Source organism: Leptonychotes weddellii, chromosome 3, assembly GCF_054177405.1.
Source record: "Leptonychotes weddellii isolate Sample4059 chromosome 3, ASM5417740v2, whole genome shotgun sequence".
Classification (NCBI taxonomy): Eukaryota; Metazoa; Chordata; class Mammalia; order Carnivora; family Phocidae; genus Leptonychotes; species Leptonychotes weddellii.
The window spans coordinates 5,631,129-5,639,139 of record NC_138371.1 but is presented as its reverse complement, the minus strand read 5'-3'; the positions used below and the strand labels follow the sequence as shown (position 1 = coordinate 5,639,139).

The following is an 8,011-nucleotide window of genomic DNA, read 5'->3' as shown; positions in this document are numbered from 1 at the left end:
CTTAAAAAAAGAAAAAAAAGAAAGAATAGCCAACACTCCAGGAGGATCGGCTATAACAAAACTGTTGCAATGACATCCGTAACATCATTTAAAGAAAACGACCGGAAGTTGCTTCCTGGTGATCATCTCTGCTAGTGGAGTGTTCATAAAGACAAAGTGTAAGGAAGGCATGGAAATCACTATAAATTAGGCTTCCTGCCACCCCTCATACCCCCCACCCAGCTAGCCCAGGGCAGAATATATGTCAGTGTGGAGAAAGTTAACAGAATCTTTAAAAAAAGGAACAGTTTATTAAATGTCCTCTATTCACGATTTTTTTCTCATCAATTAAAAGCTTTTAATCTGTTAATTAATCTTGTCATTACCTTCCATAGTGAGCATTTCGTATTTCATTTGTGGTTTTTAAGATGTGCCACAAATTGTAGAAATTAAATTTTAGTGAGACTTAACACTAGGACTGACGGGCCAAGAGAAGGAAGTTTATGTTTACTTTATTACCCTTTAAAATACCATGTTCCACAGTTATGCCTTCGTCACTCACATTCAATCACCAAATTGCTACCATACACCATGGCTTTAAGAGTCTTCTCTCAGCGGCTTAAATTTTTTTGTTCTTCTCTTCAAAGAGCCTCAGGGAGGAGGGCGGGGCTGAGGAAGCTCCTGTTATAAAAGCCTTCTTCCTCTGCAAGACGGGGAGGCCAGCAGGATCTTTCCAGTGAAAGCAAATCCTGCCTGACAAACCTCAACTGGTATGTTATCAACTTTCGCTTTTCATGTCTCTATAAATGTTGCAATTGCTGTAACTTGTAGAACTGGTATGAATAGAGGATGTTTGGCAAGGACATCATTTAGATTTTCTATGAAGATTTGAAACTAACAAGACAAAAGGTGAAATTTCTCAAAGAGCTGTTGGGATAAACAATAAATGCTAGTTCACAGATATTTATAGTACTTGTTGGATTTATTTAGAGATGTAGGAGACTGCGCTAAGTTTTTGAATGATTTAAAATACAATTACAGCTTTTTTTTTTTTCTGATTGACAGAATCAGAAATTTCCTCAAATGAGCTTTACTAAAAAATTCACTGGCATCTAAACTCTGCAATTGACTGTCTAAAGCAATCCTATGTTCTTTTTTTTTAAGATTTTTTTTTTTTAAATTTATTCATGAGAGACAGAGAGAGAGAAAAGCAGAGGCAGAGGGAGAAGCAGGCTCCCTGCAGAGCAGGGAGCCCGATGCGGGGCTCAATCCCAGGACCCTGGGATCATGATCTGAGCCAAAGGCAGAGGCTTAATCGACTGAGCCACCCAGGCGTCCCAATCCTATGTTCTCAGACCTATTGAGGACATCACAAAACAGGTTTTTCTTAAATCAAGACTATGATGGAGCCTAAATTAGCCTCAAGAAAGAATGTATTCAAACAGCCAACAGTCTTTGATAAAGAAGAAAAGTATATTTGACTTATTTTTACATGCAGCTTCTGAAACACGCTCATGGCTTGTATTCTTTAGAAGCAAAAGGGAAACACTAGGCGTTGGATGAATAATTAAAAGTTTTATCTCTAATTTTGAGGCCATGATTGTCAATGCTGACTTCTTCAGAGTTAAGATTTTTTTTTTTTTTACGATTTTTATTTACTTATTTGACAGAGAGAGACACAGCGAGAGAGGGAACACAAGCAGGGGGAGTGGGAGAGGGAGAAGCAGGCTTCCCACGGAGCAGGGAGCCCGATGCGGGGCTCGATCCCAGGACCCTGGGATCATGACCTGAGCTGAAGGCAGACGCTTAACGACTGAGCCACCCAGGCGCCCCCAGAGTTAAGATTCTTAAGCAGAAAACAAGTACACTTACAGTAGGGGTTTCAGCTCCTCAGTGTCTTGAGAGTGTAAAGAACTTTCTTTCAAGGTTGTGACTTTTGATTTATAATTCTTTAAAATTTGGAACAAAGTTGGTATCACCCATTATTCATCTTTTTTGTCTTGCCTAAGAGTTGTCGTTAGTCTTGGCACCTGTGAAGAAAATGGGATCCAGGCACCTAGGGACCCCCAGCCTTTCCCCTTATTCTGGGGGTGGAGGGGCTCTCAGCAGATAGCACCTTCCAGCTCATTTGCTGCCGGGACTCACCTCCTGTCTCTCACCTCTCCTCTTTGGGGCAGGAGACACCAGAATCATTGACTTTAGGAGCTCCCCTGGGCTTTCACCGTTGGGGTTTAACCCATCGATGCAAACTTCAAAAATGTGGCTGACAAAAATATGGCAATTAGAAAAGTGGGATAATTCCTACAAGGAAATGCATCTCAGTTCTCCAGGGTGAAGGAGGTGGGGGAGGCTAGGTGCACGTTGACCCTCGCAGGTCCACTGTAGTTCCTGCGTGTACCTCAGGCCAGAATGGGAATTGAGATTTCTCTGATGGTGTCATTTCTATCTGAAGCTTCCGCAAGTGTCACACTCACCACTATAATGAATAATTGATGGGAATGAAGGGTGGAGATGGCCGGGGTTTGGTATGGGGCCCTTTGGAACATTCTTTCAGAGCACGAACGACACAGTTCCTCTCATTCAGTGCTTTGTAAGGAAAACTTCTCCCGTCTCCTTTACCATATGGAGACTTAGATATACATCCTGGTTGAAAATGACATCTCAGGACTGGTTTGACCGTGGCGAGAGGCAGGTAAACCATAATCTTAAAAATATGCCACATGCCATTCTTGTGTTTGGACAATAACAGAACAGGTTGATTTTTGATTTTGGTTTTGTTTTTGCAACGGGCTCACAGGATACAAGAGTATTCTGTTGTGAATGGGTGATTTCTAGATTATTTAAAATTAGTTATGAGCATCAGTAATAAAAATAGTATTAGCCCAACCTCACCCCTGGCCAACAAAACCAGGTTTCTAATCCTTGATTTAAATTTTAATGGTGTATTAATATAGTATAAATGACAATCTATCTCTTCCCAAAGAGGTATTAAAGTAGTACACAATAGCTACTTATTAAACTTAGAGCTTAATGTTCAAGGATGGGGCTCTCAGGCCAGCCTGACTGAATTTGAATCCTGTATCCTCTACTGATCTGCTGTGTGACTTTGAGGAAGTTATTTAACCTTTCTGTGCCTTGGTTTCTTCATCCGTTTAAGTGGGAAAAATAAGAATCATGTAATTCACAGGAGCGCTGAGGGTTGATATATGTTAAGCGCTGAGCATAGCACTGGGAACATAAGAGACATTACGGGAGACATGGCTCTTATTCACTGCTTAGTGTCAGGGTGCTGTTCACGGCCCGATGAAACTGTATTGTCCATAGATTCAAGCCATGACCACAAAAGCACACTAAGCCCAAACTGATACGATATGGTCTCTGAATCATCCCAGTTATGTGCTTTGTGTCTTAGAAAGATCCAATTACAAGTTCTGAAGAGCTGGGATCACAGCTGCAGACGAGAGGGTCCTTGGTGCTGTTGGCAGGGTCCTGGGTGAGCCCAGTGGTTCTCTCACTGGGGCCCCTCCGCCCCCGCCCGACCAGCAGCACCAGCCACACCTGGGAACTTGTTAGAGATGCAGAGTCTGTGGGCCACCCCAGAGCTGATGAGCACTTTTGGGGGCCCAGCCAATTCGGTTTGTGCAGAGAATATGTGTTTCTCTGGGTGGGAAACTGAAGATGCTGTCAGTCTTTAGGTTGGAACTGCTGTCCCTCCTGATGTGCGTGGGAATCAGTATCTTCGCAATCGTATTATGAAACTGTGACAGTGTGAATAGCAATTCAGAGTCCATTTTGGTTTTAATTTTTACTGAGGCAATCTCCATAGCACGGTACTAGGATTTCATTAATTTCATCAGACCCCTCCGCAATCTTCGAGAGAAAGGACCATAAATAAAAATAATTGAGATACTGATAAAAACATGAAAGCAAAGATCATACACAGTTAAACAAGTAAGTCCTAAATCTGGCCAGACTCTTAGGTATCTGTACGCTGGGGCCCATCACTTGGCCTACCATGGAATCCCTTCCCTTGAGCTTTACATTGCTGATGCACCTTCCACTTGCCTTCAGGACTTCACAGGGAATAGGCACACAGGTTGGTGCTGTAGACGTTACTGGCTCTGTCTAGGATGTCCCCCACCATGTGGCCCCGGTGTTCTTTTTACCCAGGAGTTATTTTCCTCTTAAATTATTATTTGGAAATCATGGTAGATTCACAGGAAGTTGGAAAACTAATACCGAGAGGTCCCATGTATCCTTCACCCATTTCCCCCAATGGCGACACCATACAGAGCTCTAGTATAATACCAAAAACCAGGAAACTGACATTGACACTGAGACCTTACTCCGATTTCTCACTGGTTTTACATGTACTCATTTGTGTGTGTATAGTTTTATTCACTCTTAGCAGGAGTCCGATAGTGTAGCCGCCTCCACGGTCCAGCTTTGGACCGGTTGCATCACTGGAAAGATTCCCCTTTATAGTCCCGCCCATCCCGCCCCACCCCCTCCCCTGACGCAGGTGGTCTTGGTACCCTGGCGGCTGTCTCAGGGCATGTGGTTGGGTCCTGCTTGCACCTGACCGCATTCATACCTTTGCCTTGGCCCCCAGCAAGATCAGGCTGCAGTTAGTTTCTATCAGCCCTGCAGGCTGGCTTCCCAGGTCCCGGACCAGCCCCTCACAGTCACCAGCGTTACCCTCTCCTTCGACCCTCTGCTCTTGTCTTGCTCTTTGCTTCCTTGGTATTCAGCAATATTTTAGTAAGTCTCTTCAAAACTTCGCGTACCGAGGAAAAAACAAAAATTTAAACTGTGAAGAAAAGAAGTGGTACCCCGTGTTTTCCATTTATTATTTAGGTTCGTTCCCCCCACGCCCCACCCCCTTCCAGAACTACTTGAAATTCTGGGGACAGCTCCCTAACCCACTCCTGCAATTCCCGGGTCTACCCCTCTGCCACATTCACAGATGAACTGGCTGAAGACATAATTCCTAGATCCAGTCTTTTCCCTCTAAGAAATCCAAAGATGCTTCATCTTCTAGCTTGCAGAAGTTTGATGCCAGCCTTACTCCCTTTCCTCTTGTCCCATATTTTTTTTTTTCTGCTGTGCTCTTTGTATGATTTTGTGTTTATTCTCATCCTTGAATAATTTCACCAGGACACCTGTAAGACAATTAATTTTGCCTGGCATGAGACTCAGTGCGATTTTTTTTTTTTTTTTGTACTGAAGACTCTTACTAGACAGTGACCTTTTCTGAGCGTCCACCCTTCTCTCTTCGTCCCAACTGCCTTCATTACACATTATAAGACTGGGGTGGCAACACTCTCCCTCGAGCCATCTGTACCCACGGTGGGCTGTGATCAGAGCCCAAAACGACAACAAGATATCCAGGGCTGCAAAAAACAAAAAACAAAACAACCGAACTTGAGTCTGCTCGTAAAAAGAGCACATGGTCAACATAAAAATTTTAGGTCACTATCTAGTAAGAGTCAATAAAAATATTAGCATTTAAGAATAAGGGGAAAAAGCAGATAAATGTTGGCCAGAAAGAGTAAAAATGAGGCTGCCCGCAGGGTTTTCCTTGACCAGATCATAAGTCTAGTAAGAACGGAACAGGTTCTACGGTGGGGGGAAAGCGTTGTCAAGCTGTCCACGGGTGAAAAGACATTCACGTGAATAAAAATCTCCTCACGTACACCTCCTAGGAGTTGCTCCACTGAAATCATCCCCAGGGACTTCCTCCTGATGCGGACCGATGAGTCCAGGGTGGACAAGTCAGGTGCGAATGGTCTTCCACTGGGCAGGGACACCAGTGACTCGTGAAGAGGATCTAAATCATATGTAAATTAAATCACATAAAATCAATATGCAAACAAATTAATATGTAAATATTACATATAATTATGTAAATAAAATTAATATGTAAATTAAAATCAATATGTAAATAAAATTATTCTCATGCATGAAAATATACAATCTAAAAAGAATAGCTTGATAATAACAAGCTGGGTCTAAATCCCAGATTACATTGACCACCATGGTGGGGGCGGGGGTGGGGGTGGGGAGTAGCTCAGAGAGTGACCTGAAGGTCGCGGCAGGTGAGCAAACTTGACCCAATGCCGACTTTTTGCCGTTAAGAGTCAGGTTTGCTGTGGGCTCTGTCATTCTTTCCTAAAGCTACTCGGATTTCCTCCTTAGCATTGCTGCGGAGTCCGATATTTTAGGGATCCTGCATCTGATTTTCACATGTGTGGGACCCAAGTAAAATTGAGGAGTCTTATGGCCGGTCTCGGCGCAATGTCTTATTCAAAAGATACTCAGATCCGACAGAGCAAGACCATTGGAAATAAGTATGAATGCAAGGGCACAGTGGTAGGCAGACTTCTGAGATGACCCGAAGGCCCCCCCGGCTCGTGGTGTTCCTGCCCGTGTGTGGTCCCCTCCCCTGGGATGCTGGCGGGACCCAGTGACTTGCTTCTAACAGTAGAACATGGCAAAGGTGATTTGGGATGTCCCTTGCATGGTTAGGTTACACGGCTTGTGACTTTGCCTTGTGGCAGATCCTCTCTGTTGCCTTATCAGTTGGCATGCTTTGACAAAGCCAGTTCCACTTTGGAGGACCCACAGAGCCAGAAACTGTGGGTGGCCTCCAGTCTCCAGCCTCCAGCCACCAGCCACCAGCCAGTGAGGTCCTGAGGACCTTGGAACTCAACCCTCACTCAAGCCATGTGAGCTTGAAGCAGGGCCTTGTCCTGTCCAGCCTTGAGATGAGACCCAGCCCCTGCTGGTACCTGGATGGCAGAGAGCCCAGCTCAGCTGTGCCTGGGTTCCTGACCTGCAGAAACTCTGAGATCAAAGCATGTGTTGTTTTTAGTACTTATATTCTGAGATAATTTCCGACACAGCGAGAGATAACTGATAGGAATGGTTGAACTCAGGAAAGCATCGAAAAGATGCTGTGCACCTATCTTGCCACAACCTTATTCATGGTGACAGCCCTTGACCCATCCAGCCTGCGTGCCTGGCTCTCCTCACCACACCCCTACCATCTCTCGTCTCCTCCTCCTGTTTCTCCACATCTGTTCTCCTGGGACTGTCTCTGGGTCCTTTTGAATGTAAATCTTTTCAGCTTTTTTGGGCTACTCCCCATTTTCACTCCACATGGGTCCCAGGAGCTGAGCAGATGAAACACGTTTCCTTGGTGGATGAGGCAGGGGAGAAGGTGGCGATGGTTCTGTGTCAGTAATCTTTTCTGCCACTTTGCTTTTCCTGAGACACCTTATTCACTCTTCTTAGGAAGTCCCCACACTAGTAGGGGTAGTAAGGACAGGAGTGCTGACATCACTTAAGCACCAGGCCGAGCTGCTGTGGGCTTGTCCCATGTGACGCTCACCATGTTCCAGGGGACGCTGCTGGTCAGCCTCAAGTGTGGCTTTTCCTGACCTCAAGCCCTTGCTGTTGTTTTGTTTTGTTTTTTTTCTATCACACAGTCTTCTTTCCCTCAAAGTTAGATTATATAAATAGATGGTTCTCCGTGTGTTGATTTGCATTCCTCTTGACATGGAATTTTTCATTACTAAAGGCAAGTATTTTGATAAGTCTTTTGGTATTGCCTGAAAGTTGGACTTCCTGGCCTGTGGTGTGATGTTCGAACTTTCCTGATGTGTTCACCGACCCCGTGATTTTTGAGAACAGCACAGTGAATTGAGTGTGTGCGTGACATGAAATCATCCTTTGCAAGTATGATATTAAAGATGTGGGGGGCTCTTGCTGTCATTTTACTGGTGGATTCTTCTTTTAAAAATTTTTTATTTAAATTCAATTTAACATATACTGTATTATTAATATCAGAGATAGAATTTAGTGGTTCATCAGTTGCATATGACACCCAGTGCTCATTACATCAAGTGCCCTCTTAATACCCAACACCCAGTAACTCCATCCCCCCACCCCCCTCCCCTCCAGCAACCCTCAGTTTGTTCCCTAGAGTTAAGAGTCTCTCATGGTTTGCCTCCCTCTCTGGTTTTGTTTT

General features: G+C 44.4%; 1 protein-coding gene across 2 annotated transcripts in view; it reads left to right on the top strand.

Moving 5' to 3' along the window:
- The first annotated feature begins 643 nt into the window (after positions 1-643).
- TRPM8 (transient receptor potential cation channel subfamily M member 8) overlaps positions 644-8,011 on the top strand; it is an 81,651-nt gene continuing 74,283 nt past the window's right edge. For both annotated transcript variants that reach the window (XM_081813348.1, XM_081813347.1), the window contains exon 1: positions 644-749. The gene's annotated coding sequence lies outside the window, so the exon portion shown is untranslated. The remainder of the gene's footprint in view (positions 750-8,011) is intronic.